Source organism: Heloderma suspectum, chromosome 4, assembly GCF_057233095.1.
Source record: "Heloderma suspectum isolate Gila_16-S chromosome 4, 16-S_ref, whole genome shotgun sequence".
Taxonomy (NCBI): Eukaryota; Metazoa; Chordata; class Lepidosauria; order Squamata; family Helodermatidae; genus Heloderma; species Heloderma suspectum.
The window spans coordinates 13,920,654-13,937,092 of NC_139461.1; the positions used below are offsets into that span (position 1 = coordinate 13,920,654).

The following is a 16,439-nucleotide window of genomic DNA, read 5'->3' on the forward strand; positions in this document are numbered from 1 at the left end:
AAGGAGCAGATAAAGTCCACGTTTGCCCCTTTCCCCTTGTCTTTAAAGCTGCTGCCCTCTGCTGCTGCTGCTATTTGATGCTGGTATTGTGGCTGCTGGTGTCTCTGGAGAGGCAGGTGGGTAGGTCTTCAGATCCTATGCGACTCCAAGTGCGACGCTAAGTGCGCGCTTAGCATTGCACTTGGCGCGACGCCGAGGCGCTGCCTCTGGCAGCCCCGCCTGAAGTACCTGTGGGCGGGGGCAGAAGCAGGCTCAGGATCCACCTGGTGCAGCTGGCTGGTCCTCCTTCCCACAGGCACCTTCCCAGAAAGTCCAGATAATGTCTCCTCAGCTGGTAACTAATGCTATGAGATGGTTTTCCGATATGTGAGGGATTTGTTTCGGCTATGTCACCCTGAGCACTGCAACCCTTTGGAGGAATCCCAGGAGCTCACTGCTTTTGTCTCTGATGAGATGTGGTAGAAGAGAGGTCCTGAGGAGACTGTGAGGAAGAGCGAGATTGATCCAAGAGTTCCTGAGGGGACAGTGAGGAAGAGAGAGGCAGAGAAAAGGCTCCTGGAGAATACTGAGAAAAGACAGTAGGAGAATGCCAGTAGCACTTTCATTCTGTCTTCCCACTGTTACCGCTCAGCACCTGCTCCTCCACCAACTTAAGAGTCAGTGACTGAGGCCTACAGTTACTTCTGTGCCTGAATCACACAGCCAGAGACTCAGGTTGAAAGATAACCCCAGACTGGATCATATACTCCTTTTCCCCGCCCCATTTTAATGTTGAGATGTTTAATGTTAAAGCCTGTATGTTTCCAAGCCTTATTCAAGGTGCTAGTTTTAACACATAAAGCCTTACATGGCACAGGACCACAATACCTGATAGAGCGCCTCTTCCAAATTCAACCTTCCTAGAGACTACAGTAGGCTTTGGGCCTTCCTCCGAGTGCCCGAGGGAGAAACAGAACATGGCAACAAGAGAAAGGGCCTTCTCAGTGGTGTTCCCCCTCTCAATTATGGAATGCTCTCCCCACTGAGGTCCAACTGGCACTAGGGATGTATGAAACACCTAGCTGGTTCCGCGCTGGGGCATCTGTGGTGGTGGGGAGGCGCTCCGTCCCTCCCCCCAGAATCCTCCCCGGCCAGCTCTGCTCTGTGGCAGGTCTGCGGAGCCACTGGCTGGGCTGCTGCAGCCGCAAATCGTGGCCGTCGTAGCAGCCGCCATATGCGTCCTTCCAGGCTGCCGTGATAGGCTACGTAAGTATTTACGTAGCCTATCACGGCAAAGAGGAGAGGCGCAAATGGCGTAGTGGCCACTGTTTGTGCACCTGCTCTTTGCAGTGATAGGCTACGTAAATACTTATGTAGCCTATCACAGCAGCCTGGAAGGACGCAAATGGCAGCCGCTACGATGGCCGCCATTTGTGGCCACAGCAGCTGGCCAAGAGACCAGCTGCTGCCACTGGAGTAGGGATGTCATGTCAGAGAATTTCGCCACGAATCTCAGGGAGGCCAAATGCCAGCGCATTCGGCCCCCCGAAATCGGTGGTGAAACGGTCTGCCCCCCCGCCCCCCCGGGATGGGACTTACCTTGGGTGAATCCTCCTGGCGGCGGCGGCGGCGGCGGTTCAGCAGCGGTTTGGCGGTGGCGGCGGCCGGTCTTCCGACCAGCTGCCGCCACCGCCATTTCCAGTAAAAACAAAAAAACACAAAAAAAGTGATAGGCTACGTAAAGATTTCTTTAGCCTATCACAGCTAGATTTTTTAAAAATACCGTGATAGGCTACGTATTTTCGCCGTAGTCTACGTAAATGTTTACGTAGACTACACGTGCCAAAATAAGGAACTCAAATGGAGGCACCCATGGGCGCCGCCATTTGCGTATGCGCATTTTTTGTTTTGTTTTTTTACTCAGCTGTGATAGGCTATGTAAACATTTATGTAGCCCATCACGGCTGACTTCAGGGACGCAAACGGCGGCGGCTACGGCCACTGCCATTTGTGCACCCGGCCAGCCAGGATTCAGGGGGGGAGGGATGGAGTGCCTCCCCCCCCCAGCCAGAATTTCGGGGGGAGGGACAGAGCGCCTCCCCCCCACCGCGAATCAATTTTGTCAGAAGGTAAGTGACTTTCATACATCCCTACGCTGGAGCCGCTGCTGCCTCCGCCTCCGCCCCAGGTAAGCTTTGTCCCGGGGGGATTCCGCAGGGTGGCAGGGGGTGGGAGGCCGTTCCACCATGGGTTTCGGGGGGCCGAATGCCAGTGCTTTTGGCCTCACTGAAATCCGTGGTGGAATTTTCCGCCATCCCTACCTGGCTAGCACAGACACTGTCATCTTTTTGGCACCAGATTAAGACTGTCCTCTACTCCCAGGTATCTGATGCAATATGATGGGGCATTTATATCAGTTGTTTCTATCAGGTCCAGTAACTCACTGTAAATGTTTTAGCAATCTAAGGGTTTTTTTTTTTTAAATGTTAGAGATTTATATTATGTTCTTATATTATGATGTGTCTTTTTGTGAACTGCCCAGAGAACTTTGGCTATTGGGCCATGCAGAAATAAATAAATAAATTGAATGTTCCTTTTGTTTCTTTCTCCCCACTGTTAAATTCTAGTTCTTGTCCTTTATTTTTCATCTATCCTTTTCTAGGGAACAACATTGTACTACAAAAGCATCTAACCCCAGTAACCCCACCACATGGATTACATTGTATTTTTTTCCTTTTTTGTTTTGTAATTTACATCAATCTATGAAATTATTTTTGAAATTATGAATTAAAGAAACAACATGGTTGCCACTGCTCTGCTATGTCCATGAAGGGATGTCATGACTCATGACTGGGTTTTACTAGTGGTGTTTTGCTCTTCCACATAGTCTGCCTTATCAATGAAAACTCGAGTGCAATCTTCATGGACACCCTGGATTGTCCTTTCTTCTGTCTCCTCCTGAGTAAGAAAAAAAGTAGCGGGTTGATGCTACTGTTCAGAGGGGCACACACTAAACCAGTTTGACTGTAATGTGTAAAATAAAAAGATTGAATTACATACAAGGCATTCACTGGAAAAGTAAAAAGGAGGAAGAAGAGGAGTGCAAGCAAGATGGCTGTGACAAGCTTTCCCCGCTGGCATTGCTTCAATTTACAGCAGACTTTGATGAATAAGGTCAGAGTGGAGACGACCATGACTGGAGTGCAAAGCAGGCTATTCACAATAAGCTGAAGCAATAGGGAGAAATTTCCAAAGCTCTCAGTCATTTCGAGAGTGAAATGAATTCCAGAGAGCAGGAAGGAGAGGATCTATATCAGAGCACACACAATGGTGGATAAGTGTGGTGGCTGGTGGCATCGATGCCAAAGTGGGAAGAGAACAGCCACACACCTGTCAGTGCAGAAACTGACCAGTAGAATAAGTGAAGAAAAGGAGATCAAGAAATACTAAAAAGAATACAGCTTTACAATAACAAATGAGCAATGATCACAGGCGAGATAAGAACACCAAAGTCAGCTATGGAGAAATTCAGGACGTAGGATCATAGAATCATAGAATAGTAGGGTTGGAAGGGGCCTACAAGGCCATCGAGTCCAACCCCCTGCTCAATGCCGGTGAAAGGATTCTTCTTAATGTGGAAGCCAAGAAGGCAAGTGGCAATCTTATTTGGAGGTTCCACATTTACATCTTCCAGCATTTGCAGTGACTCCTTGAATGAAGTGACAGTATAGGTTATATCTTCTCTTTCTACACTCAGTTTAAAAGGGGATCCCCAGAGATTTTTAATTTTATCTTCCTGCAGCTTTCGTGTGACCAGCCGCAGAGTGCATCTTCTCCTGAGTTTTCCAAAGCTCAGATCTTGCATAAACATCAGTTTCTGTTCGGGATGAATGGACTCCCCTTTGTCTGGGGTTGTTGATTGCTTGCTGAGCCGCTACTGCCACCCACGCCTGCTTGCCACACTGTGCGAGCCCCTCAACGGCTTGGTGAACGACTGGTAAGTGTATTGGGGCTGCCCGCTCCTTCCTCAAGCCACCATTTTGTGTTGAAACAGAGGCTTGGGTCTTTCTGGAATTCCCATGTTGCGCAGATTGCAGCCACAAAAGGGTGATCTAAGCAACATTACAGGCATGAATGGGATGGAGTGGGCAGCTGTCAGACATTCGTGGACCATGCAGCACTTGCGGATGGGTCGGGTGAGTGCTGCACGGTCTGTGAATGGGGGTTGGCGGGGCCAAGCAGGGAGGAGTCTGCCAGACTCCACCCCCATAGCGGGCACCTGGACCATCCCTAGTTTCTGCTTTTATGTGATAGGCTACATCCCTGCTTTTACATGACAGACTATGCAAATATTTGCATAGCCTATCGCGTTAATTAAGAGCACGGCCGCAAATAGCGGCTGTAAAGGCCTTAGTTTAAGGTAAATGCAGCCATTTTTGGCTGCATTTACCTTAAACTAAGGCCTTTAGGGCTGCAAATGGTGTCCTGGATGCCATTTGCAGCCGCAGTCAGTCCGCCCAGCCAGTGATACGGCAATGGCGGCCGTATCACTGGCACTTCTGAGCTGGCAGGCAGGGAGGATCAGGCCAGCGAAGATTCCTCCTGGAGGCGGAGGTAAGTCTTCTGATCCTCCACAGATTCTGGGGGGGCAGATTCTTTTGAGTGCCTGTTAATCTAAGTGCCTGTTAATCTTGGAGCTAGAACTATATGGGCCCTTTCAATATCTGCTCTATTCAGGGGAGAGTCTAGGACTATGGAGTTAAACCAGTCAATAAGGAATTCCATCTTATCATCCCCCTCCACAGACTCCACCACCCCACAGACGCGAATGTTTGCATGTCTGCTTCTGTCTTCTAAATCTGTTATTTTAAGTTTCATCATTCGATTTTGCTTTTCCAGTTCTTTTATTTGCATGTGGCGCACTTTGCTCAGATCTTGTGCTTCATTCACTATCCCTTTACACCTTTTATGTCATCTCCCATTTCATTAGTTGATTATAGGGATGGACGGACTCGCCTCTGTCTGGGATCTGAGAGTGCTCACTGAGTAGCTGCCCCTGCTTGCCCCCCAAGACCCAGTCATGAGCCCCTGCGCTAACCCAGACCTGCTTGCCGAGCAGCCACATGTGAGTGGGTCAGGTAGCCATCCGCTCCCTCAGGGAGTTGAGTCACCACTTTACGAAAAAAATGGTGACTTGTTCTTTTCCATGAATCTAATCTTTCACAAATGGTGGCCATGTTAGGGCCATCTTCACAACATTACAGGCATAAATGGTCCATTTGCATAAGATTAGATTTACGGAAAAGAACGAGGGGCATTTTTTTTTTTTTTTTGTAAAATGGTGACTCCCTGAGGGAGTGGATGGCACTGAGTACTCGTGGACAGATCCAATAAGTGCTGGGGGCTCACACGGCTTGGCAAATGGGGGTGGCGGCTCAGGAGGCATGGTCCAGAAGGCTGAGCATGGGGGAGTCCATCAGTCTCCACCTGCCCTTTAGTGCTCATGACATCCCTACTTGATTATTTTGGGGTTGCAGTAATTCCCTCCACCCTTCCATTAATTCCTGCTTCAGCTCTTGTTTAACTATGCTAATAGTTTTGCCCTACCTTGTAGGAGGTTTAAAGTTTTCTTATTATTTTATTTCTGTACAGGTTTGGCAGCCATGTTATCAGTTCCATTTTGCTGTGGTTGATTTGTGCGAGATCTTTTACTCCAATTATCTGCTGTCCTTATTTTTCAATTAGTTTTTGTTGTGCATTGCTATCAGATTTGTATTTTTAGAGGGTTTCCAAGCATCTAGGTATGGAACACTCAGATTAGACATCTGCCATTATGTGGTGCACCTTCCCCCACTCCCCTCCTCCCAATTAGAGAGCTTTGGCTATTGGGTGGTATAGAAATGGAATAAATAAAATAAAAATAAATAAATAAAATTAGCCATTAGCAATCTTTTTTCTTGATGCTCAGAAAGTATTTGCTCATTTGGAATGGGGTTTCATATTTGGACTCATGAAAAAATTAAATATAGGACAATATTTTATGAAAGCAATACAGTCAGTGTATCAGAAATCAAAAGGTATGGTTGGAATAAATGGATTTGATTCAAGAAAATTTCTTCTGAATAGAGGAACAAAGCAGGGCTGCCCCCATCACTCCTGCTGTTTGTTCTCTCTCTAGAATCTATGGCAATTGCCATAAGAAATAATAATAAGATTAGAGGCTTAGAAATAAATGGCCAAATACATATGATCAACATATGTTTGCTGATGATGTCACAATACTTACTACAAATCCTAAAGAAGCTTTGTCAGAATTAATGAGAGTGACCAACAAGTGTGGAGCAGTGGCAGAGTTGCGTAAAATTAAAAATTAACTATTAAAAAGCTGGAATATTATATATAAATATTAAACCCAAAGTGCAACATGAATTACAAAGTCATTTAGTCATCCCAACACTTCACAAATCATTTAAATACCTAGGAGTAAACCAAATTTAATAAATGTCAGCAGTTCTAGGAGTAACTATCCCTCCAAATTAGGGATGTACGAAAGTTCTGCCACGGATCTCGGGGAGGCCGAATGCCAGCGCATTCGGCCCCCCAAAATCGGTGGCAGAATGTCCCCCTGCCCCCCCGGGATGGGACTTACCTGGGGCGGATCTTCCTGGCAGTGGTGGCTGCAGTGGCGGCTGCGGCGGCGGTTTGGCAGGGGCGGCGGCCAGTCTTCCGACCGGCTGCCACAGCCGCCATTTCCAAGTTAAAAAAAACACAAAAAACAAAAAAATGTGATAGGCGACGTAAATAGATGCTACGCTATTTGCGTTCCCCTTATTTTCACTGTAGTCTACGTAAATGTTTATGTAGACTAAGACGTGCCAAAATAAGGAACGCAAATGGCGGCACCCATGGGCGCCGCCATTTGCGTACGCGCATTTTGTTTTTGTTTTTAATCAGCTGTGATAGCCTACATAAACATTTATGTAGCCTATCACGGCTGACTGCAGGGACGCAAATGGCAGCGGCTATGGCCGCCACCATTTGCATCCCTGCTAGCCAGTGGCCGGATGTCCGGCCGCTGGCGGAGCCGGCCGGTGGCTCCGTAGAATCCCTGTGGAGCAGAGCCGGCCGGCCAGGATTCGGGGGGGGGGAGGGATGGAGCGCCTCCCCCCCAGCATCAGCATAATCCGCGAACAGGTAAGTGACATTCGTACATCCCTACTCCAAATTTAAATAAATTTCAGGAATTAAATTTACATCCAATGATCGGGCAAATAAAAAAGGATAACAAAAGATGGTCTGAGGTACATTTAACAATTATGGGCAGGATCAGTGCTTTAAAAATAGCAGTACTGCCAAAATTAAATTATTTTGCACATTGGCAAAAAAAGAAGTAAATTTTATTCATCAATGGAAAGGACCAAGACTTGCAAAAACAATCTGAGGCAAAAGAGATTATATCAAGGGGGATGGGGAGAGCCAAGTATCCATAAATATTATGAGGCAAATCAGTTGAGAAGTGTGGTATCACATTTAGAAGGAACATCAGAGAAGCTGTGGGTAGGTATGGAAACAACAGGAAAAAATTCACTATTAATTGAACAAATTTTATTTGGAGGGAAAAATAGAAAAGATTTGAAATGGGTAGACAACCCCGTTTTATACGCTACTTTGCAAATTTGGAAAACATGGAAAAATAAATCTTGGAAATATCCCCAAGGCTTCCATTTTTGTTGCCTCCAAATTTTGCTTACATAGATAGACAAGAGCAATATGCAAAATGGAAACAAAGGGGGTTTTATAGACTGAGAGATTTCTATAAAAACAAACAAAACCCCTCGCAGTGTAGCAAAATTAGAAGAAGAGCTTCAGGGAATATAAATGAATTGGATGCTTCTTCATCAAATACATTACCTTATTACAAATCCTTTAGTAAAACAAAGTGTGACTAGTAAAAATATGACAAAATTTGAAAGTATATTACTGACATATTGTATGGAAAGTATATTGACATATCAACTGGAACTAGCCAAAGTCAGAGTCAAAACATCTGAATTTTATACAATATAGCAGGATTTCGTTTTATATACTAATCAGAGACATACACAGCAGTATTTGTTAAACCTTCCCTTAGCTATGAAAAATAGATTAAATTTAATATTTTATGGTGAAGAATTATACAGAAAACCTCCAAGCAGCCTAACGATTCCACCTATGTCATGGTTTGTAAGGTAAAGGGGAAAATATACATATATGTTAAACATACTACCCTGTCAATAATTAGATTTAAATCCAATGTCTTTTTTTATTATTTAGTTAGTTATTTTTCCTCTGTTGGTTTATTTAATCTTGTTTTGGAAAACTAATAAAATCTTTTTAAAAGAAAGCAATATGTTTAGATGGAGGGGAGAGGAGTGAGGAGATGGCTTCCAGTCTACCTCCATAAAAACGGGTGGTGGTGGAGGGGAGATATGTGATGTTGCAAACACAACCCCCAAGGGCACACAGGCTCTCCCACCCTCGTAGTGTCAGGCTACTTTGTATGGAACATAACGTGAAATAATGTTAAAGAAGGCATGCCCTTGAGCATGTGCAGAGTCCCATCACTGCAGAATCACTACAACCTTCACTGCCAGCAGTGTGCTGTCTAAAATAATACTAATACTAAAAATAAAAATAAAAACTACTGCAGCAGCAATAGTATTATAGAAATATATCAGAACATAAGAAGATCCATGCTGGATCAGACCAAAAATCCAACTAGTCCAGCATTCTGTTCACCCAATAGCCAACCAGCTGGCCTCATTCTTCCCTCCCACAGTTGCCATGCAGCAGTTGCTCGATCACCAACTATTAGTCAATGACTGAGGCCTACTACAGCTACCTCTGAATCCTGGACTGCACAACCAGTGACTTGTGTTGAAAGATCACTCCACACTTGTCGATCATATCCTTTTTGACTCTCTCTACCCCCCCCTCCCAACACACACACCATGTTATTTTATTGCTTAGAGGTATAACTTTAAATTGTTCATTCACTTGAATGTTCCCTTTGCTTCCTTCCACCTTTCAAATGTAAAGGGGCCAAAGACAAATGCCACAGCATGGTCGGTGGCAGGTGTAAGAGTGTCTTATGCAAGCTGTCCCTCAGTGGACTCTCCCAGCAGTGCCATCCTGGTGGGCCCCTCAGACAATCTCACTAGCCAATAGTGAACAGTGGCTGGGGGTACTCACACTTTCTAAAGCAGGGGGGACAGAAATAGCCAATAGTACTGAAAATGGGAGATCTTTCCTGATATGTGAAGCTGTAAGCTTAACAGAGCATAGTCAAGAGATAGCTGATTGAAGAAAGTGACTTTGGTTAAAAAAAAAGAAAAAAAAAAGGTTAGTTTCTGTTGAAGTAAGCACCCCAAGGGAAGAATGGTGAAAATTTAGGCAAGTTCAAGTTGAAATGTTTGCATACCTCTGAATAAATGCTGATCAGGAATCTTCAGGTCAAGTGAATGGAAGACAAGAGTGGCAAAATGTCCTGTGCTGGAATGGCAGGTAACTTGCCAATAAAATTTTGCATCCCTCAAGACCAGAAGAAAAATGTAATGTCTCTCCAAACTCAGTGGACGATCTACAGGAGACCCCACCTCCTCTGATTTGGTCTTTGCTTAATTGCTCTCCAACCATTGTAAGACAAGAATATATTTTTTTCTCCTACTGGCTGTCAAGATAATCATCAATAGACTTAGAAGCATAAAGACTCTGTCTTGGCACTTACAAGAAATGCAGATTTGTAATTGATAAGAAAAAAGGACACCAACTGGTTCCTGAGCTAGCTTATTAGGTGGAAAAATTCTATTTGAGCACTGTAAATGTGACCCAGCACTGATTATTTATTTACTTAAAATCATTTTTAGGTCACCTTTAAGGGCAGTCTTAGTTCTTTCTACCCCCTCTGTAGTGCCCCACGGAACCAAGGTAAGGGGGGTTCCCATACCCCTACTGCGGCCCGGTCCCTAACAGGTCATGGACCGGTACCGATCCGTGGCCTGGGAGTTGGGGACCCCTGCCCTAACCCCACCACATGCATTTTGCTGCATTTTCCCCCTTTTGGTTTGGTAATTTACATCAGTTCTGGATGCTATTTATGAAACTACTTCTCTTACAAAATAAAATTATGAATTTAAAAACAACAAGATGTCCAAATGTCTCCCTAGCTAGTTTTCTGCTTCTGATATATTTAAAAAATCCTTTACATTGGTCTTGATCTTGTTAGTGATATGCTCTTCAAAATCCTTTTTTGCATTTATTATTGTCTGCTTGCACCTCCTTTGTACAAACTCGCTCTCCCTTTTGTTTTCCTCATTTGGGCAAGACTTCCATTTTCTGAAGGAAACCTTCTTTTCTCTGATAGTTGTTTGACCCTGCTCATTAACCATGCTGGTGATCTCTTGAACTTGATGCTACTTTTCTTGACCTGTGGTATACAAAGAGGACAAATTCATGATGGCTATTCAACTATAATGTAATGTTACAATACAGTTTTGATTTGGCTATGACTTGATAGAATTACCTCTCTTTGGAAAATTCAGGAAATTCAGGTGCATGCCAATAGGTATGGCTTGGGAGAACCCCCAGTTTGAAAAAATACAAAAAATCTTCAGGAAAAAAAGAAGCTAAATAGGAGGGGAGTGAACAGCCCAATGATGATTGAGAATTCTCAGTAGCTATGGGCTGTTTGATCATTTGTAAAAGAAAACAAGGAAGGTGGAATGGAAATTGCTGGCTGGGTACAAGCATCTGTGAAAAGGACAGCATGGCTAAGGCAGGCCAGAGGCTTCAAAGCACCACTGATCAGCCAGTAGATGAAGAGGAGAGGCCAACTGAGAGTGAAGGCAACAAGTGTAGAGGGCATAAGGAGGAGAGTGGAAGGTGGGCAGTTTGCGGCCCTCGTCCTTTGACCTTTGTTCCATTTCTTCCATTTTTACTCTGCCAAGAGAAATGAGCAAAGGATGATAAATGATGAGATACATGGATACAGTCTAGAGAGAACCATCTTGTTTTCTGGATAGGTAGTTTCCTGGTACACACTGAGAAGATTGTCTGAGTGTCCCCAGAGATGGAAATACGAGCTGGCCATAGGAATACATGAGGGAATCTAAGTTTTTAATATAGCTGGGATTGAGCACCAGTTTGTCCAGCACAGCCCCAAACTCCAGAAGAGTGAAGCACATCAAAAAGTACTACTCCGCCACTGAGTGTGACAAAGTTTATAGACAGCTCTGATTGTGCAAATTCCAAGCAAATATAGTTGATTGTCTCCATGTTGCTGGATGAAAGGTGCAAGGGCTGGGAGAGAGCAGCTTATGACAGCCCTGCAGCGTAGTCAACTCTGTATGCCGCAGGTCTGCCTCTGAGTGGTTGCAAAAATCCCACAGACACGGAAGCCCAGAGGTATTAGACCCATGTTGCAAGTTGGGGATGTTTCTCTGGGTTTGAAGTTCCACCCCAATAGGTAAAAGTGAACCAGTGTGAAGGACCAGAGATTCAAGGTTGTAACTGGATCAAATTAAGTGGTTTATTGATGGAGAATGCTCAGTGTAGGAACAATAAAGGGGAAAAAAAGTGTTGGTCTACAATGCAGAAACGGTAAGGAAGACTATGCAAAGACTACAAGGAAACAAAAGAAACAGTTAAGAAATGAGGATATAATATGATAACAATGACACTGATGAAGCAATTAATGAAAAGTATTTCAATAAGGATAACCCTGCATCTCCGTACTAAAATTTAGGGGTGTACGAAACCCCGCTTACTCAGCTCTGCTGGGCTTCGCAGGTGGGGGGAGGTGCTCCGTCCCTCCCCCTGGAATCCTCACCAGGGGGGAGGCGCTCCATGACTCCCCCCGGAATCCTGCCCGGCTGGCTCCGCTCTGCGGCCAAGCTGCGGAGCTGCTGGCCGGCTCTGGCCGCCCACAGCTGTACATCCAGCCACTGGGCAGCCCTGCAGGGACACAAATGACGGCTGTCGTAGCTGCCTCCATTTGCGTCCCTGTAATGAGCCGTGATAGGCTATGTAAATATTTACATAGCCTATCACGGCTGGGGGAAAACCCCAGTGTATGCAAATGGCGGTAGCCGCCGTCATTTGCGTACACTGGGTTTTGTTCCCCCCTTCCTGTGATAGGCTACGTAAGTATTTACATAGCCTATCACGATAAGGGGGAAAAAAACCCAGCATACGCAAATGGCGGTAGCCGCTGCCATTTGTGTACACTGGGGTTCCCCCCCCCCCACTGTGATAGGCTACGTAAATACTTACATAGCCTATCACGGCCTCCACAGGGACACAAATGGCATCCCTGTGTTAGCCATGATAGGCTATGTAAGTATTTACGTAGCCTATCATGGCTGAAGAGGAAGAAGCGAATGGCGGCTTCAGGACAGCCGCCATTCACAAAGCAGTGCGGACGGGAGCAGGCAAGTGCTCCGTTTCGTGCACCTTTCGTGGGGTGGGGGCGGTGGGGACTTCATCCCGTGTGCCTTTCGTGGGGTGGGGGTAGGGATGTACGAAAGTCACTTACCTTTCCACGGATTATGTTGATGGTGGGGGGAGGCGCTCTGTTCCTCCCCCCTGGAATCCTCTAACGGCCGGCTGTGCTCCGCAGCAGCTCTGCGGAGCAGCCAGCCAGGCCCAGCCAGGCCAGAGCCATCCGCAGCCAGATTTCCGGCTGTGGAGGGCTCTGGGAAAACAACAACAACAACCACATACGCAAATGGCGGTGGCTACAGCCGCCGCCATTTGTGTTCCTTATTTTTGGCCGTCTTAATGTACGTAAATATTTACGTAGACTATGATGGCGAAAATAAAGGGGAATGCAAATAGTATAGCGGGCGCTATTTGCGTCCCTTTTTGATTCATCGTTTTAGCCTACATAAATCTTTACGTAGGCTAAAATGGCGAATCAAAAAGGGACGCAAATAGTGCCCGCTATGCTATTTGCGTTCCCCTTTATTTTCGCTGTCATAGTCTATGTAAATATTTATGTAGACTAAGATGGCCAAAAATAAGGAGCGCAAATGGCAGCCAGAGCCGCCACCATTTGCGTACGCGGTTTTTTTTTTAAAACCTAATCCAGCCATGATAGGCTAAGTAAATCTTTATGTAGTCTATCATGTCTTTTTTTTTTTTAACCCAGCCATGATAGGCTATGTAAATCTTTATGTAGCCTATGACGTCGTTTTTTTTTTTTTTTTTAACAAGACTGCAAATGGCAGTGGCGGCAGCCGGTCGGAAGACAGAGCTGGAATAACAGAAAGAAAGAAAGAAAGAAAGAAAGAAAGAAAGAAAGAAAGGGAAAAGCAAACAATAGTATGGGAAAGAGAAGTGAAATTACCCTCCGGCCATCTCTTGAGCAAACCTTCTACTGTTTGCATCATTTTAGAACAGAGTCCATAGGTGGGGATTTCCACCCCAACATCTTTCTAGGGGAAAGTGTCACCATTGCCACTGAAGTTATCGTTCTATTCCTCTCTCAGCATATGTCATATCAGTATCTTTTTCTAGACCGCTGTTATCTTCTTCTCCGAAGGTACTGCAGACACACCATCCACTGTGCTGCGGCTGTTCTACAGCTTATCAAAGTGCTCTTGTTATCGGCGGGGACCACGGTTGCATGCTGTCAGTCATATTAGCTTCAGCAAAAGAAGCCACTTTGACTCACAGGTAGTTTTCCTGGCTCTCAGAGGTTGCCCGGGGTTCCGTTGTTCTTCATGGTTGTCCTCCGTCTCATTTCATTATTCCTAATCTAGGACTTTCAGAATCCAGTGCTGCAACAACCCTGCATGGTTGACTATAGTTTTTGTCCCCACATTGCAGGTTGGGCAGAGTTAGAAGGATACAAGAACCCTGCAGTGCAGTTTAGTTATAGCCCTGTTGCAGGTTGGGGGTTGTGCTGATACAGAGTAGCTTCTGGCAGCCCCTGCAATCTGCATTTTGGAATGAAGATTAAAATGTTGATTATTCTGATTGGTTAAATATATGAGAGATACACACACACACACATATATATATATATATAGAGAGAGAGAGAGAGGGAGGGAGAGAGAGAGTTATGTGTTGGAAGTTACCCATCAGATATTGTCAAGTTACTACTGTGTGCCAATTAAATGAGAAAAAAGAATTATGATTGAATTGCAGTTGTTCCTTTAGGCTAAGTGATGAGGCTGAGTAAAAATGGATTTGATTAAAAAAGGAGGAAAGGAGGATTTCCCTAAGTATTGTTATATGAAAACATGGGATAACTAAGAACCACAGCCATTAGCTGTAGTTTATCACTTTTGAACTGGGTAATATTTTTGAAATAATAACAAGAAATACAGGATTTGTGTGAGAACTGAAGTATGATCACATGTTTTGAATGGAATTCTGACCTGAAATAAATCTTTCTGTGTTTTTTCCCCCAGTAGCTGCAATGAAGAATGATCTTTTAGGAACTTGTAAGAATTTACGTTTATGCAAAGGAAACAAAACATTTCATCCACTGTCAAGGTTCCATTTATGACCTGGACCCCCTAAGCTTCCCCTAAACTTTCCCTTCCCAGTAACGTGGGGTTTTAGGCTGTAGACATGGGTGATAGACACTTTAGATGAAGGGTTTAGCCACAACAGTTTACTGGTAAATTTAAAGCTAGCAAATCACAACTAAAGGTATTTACACAATAGAGCTGAGTGATACAAAGGGAATTAAAGAAAATAAAATTTGTGAAATGCAAGTTCCTTTACCCTAGCTAGCCTTAGACTTTTCTAGGCTGCTTCTTCCTGCTCACTCTTTCGTCTTTGCTCTCCAGGCTTTGCATGTCTCTCTGACTTGTTCTTGGTCATGCTCTGGGTGCAGCCTGGTCTTTCTGACTCTTACTGGCTCTCTTGCTCTCTTTATATATCCTCCTCCCTCAGAACCAAAGTACTGCTTCAAACCTGAAGAAATGAAACTTAAGTGGAGAAATGAAACTACTCCTCTCAGAGTTATCCCGTCCCAACAGAAAGCTCCAGGCCTCTAAGCCTGACCATTTTTCCCTTGCCTCTGTAGGACTCAAACCTTCACATAATTCAAACTACACAATTAAGAACAACAATTCATACATGTGGTGATAGTAGACACCAGTAAAACTGAAGAAGATATATGGTTTTGCCAAGTCATGTTACCGGCATTGCATTATCCAAAAAGTGGGTTTTAATTAAATAGGGATGTACAAAAGTGACTTATCTTTCATGGATTATGTTGATGGTGTGTGGGGGGAGCCGTTCCGTCCCTCCCCCTGGAATCCTGGCCGGGGGGGAGGCACTCCGTTCCTCCACCCGGAATCCTCGAACGGCCGGCTGTGCTCCGCAGCAGCTCCGCGGAGCAGCCGGCCAGGCCCGCCCTGGCCAGGCCAGAGCTGCCCGCAGCCGGATTTCCAGCCACGGAGGGCTCTGGGTATGGTATTTGCGTTCCCCTTGATTTTCACCGTCATAGTCTACGTAAATATTTACGTAGATTAAGACGGTAAAAAGAAGGAACGCAAATGGCGGCAGCCGTATCCGCCGCCATTTGTGTACACTTTTTATTTTAAACCCGCTCCCAACCATGATAGGCTATGTAAAGATTTACGTAGCCTTTCACTTTTTTTCTTTTTTTTTTTAAACCTAGCCATGATAGGCTACGTAAATCTTTACATAGCCTATCACGTCTTTTTTTTCCCCCCCACAAGCCTGGAAATGGTGGCGGTGGCAGCCGGTCGGAAGACCGCCCGCTGCTGCCACCGCCGGCGAAGCTGCCGCCAGAGCTGCCGCCGCTGCCGAGAAGATCCGCCCCAGGTAAGTCTCATCCTGGGGGGGATCCGCGGGGTGGCGGGGGGGTGGCAGGCCGTTTCGCCACAGATTTTGGGGGGCCAAATGCACTGGCATTCAGCCTCACTGAGATCCATGGTGGAATTCTCTGACATCCCTAGTAGCCGCCACCATTTGTGTACGTGTTTTTTTTCTTTAAACCCACCCCCAACCATGATAGGCTACGTAAAGATTTATGTAGCCTATCACATCTTTTTTTCTTTTTTTTAAAACCTAGCCATGATAGGCTATGTAAATGGTGGCGGCGGCAGCCAGTTGGAAGACCGCCTGCCGCCACTGCCGAAGCCGCCACCAGAGCTGCTGCCGGAGCCGCCGCAGCCCGGAAGATCCGCCCCAGGTAAGTCTCATCCCGGGGGGGATCCACGGGGGGGGGGCAGGGGGGTGGCAGGCCATTCCACCACAGATTTCGGGGGGCCAAATGCACTGGCATTCGGTCTCACCAAGATCCGTGGTGGAATTCTCTGACATCCCTAGTAGCTGCCGCCATTTGCGTACGCGTTTCTTTTTAAACCCACCCCCAACCATGATAGGCTATGTAAATCTTTATGTAGCCTATCATGTCTTCCCCCCCCCCACAAGCCTGG

The 16,439-nt window shown here is 45.6% G+C and overlaps 1 pseudogene; it reads right to left on the minus strand.

Annotated features, from left to right (window-relative positions):
• Positions 1-389: 389 nt before the first annotated feature.
• LOC146346549 (mas-related G-protein coupled receptor member H-like) lies at positions 390-4,267 on the minus strand (annotated as a pseudogene).
• Between the last annotated feature and the right edge of the window lie 12,172 nt (positions 4,268-16,439).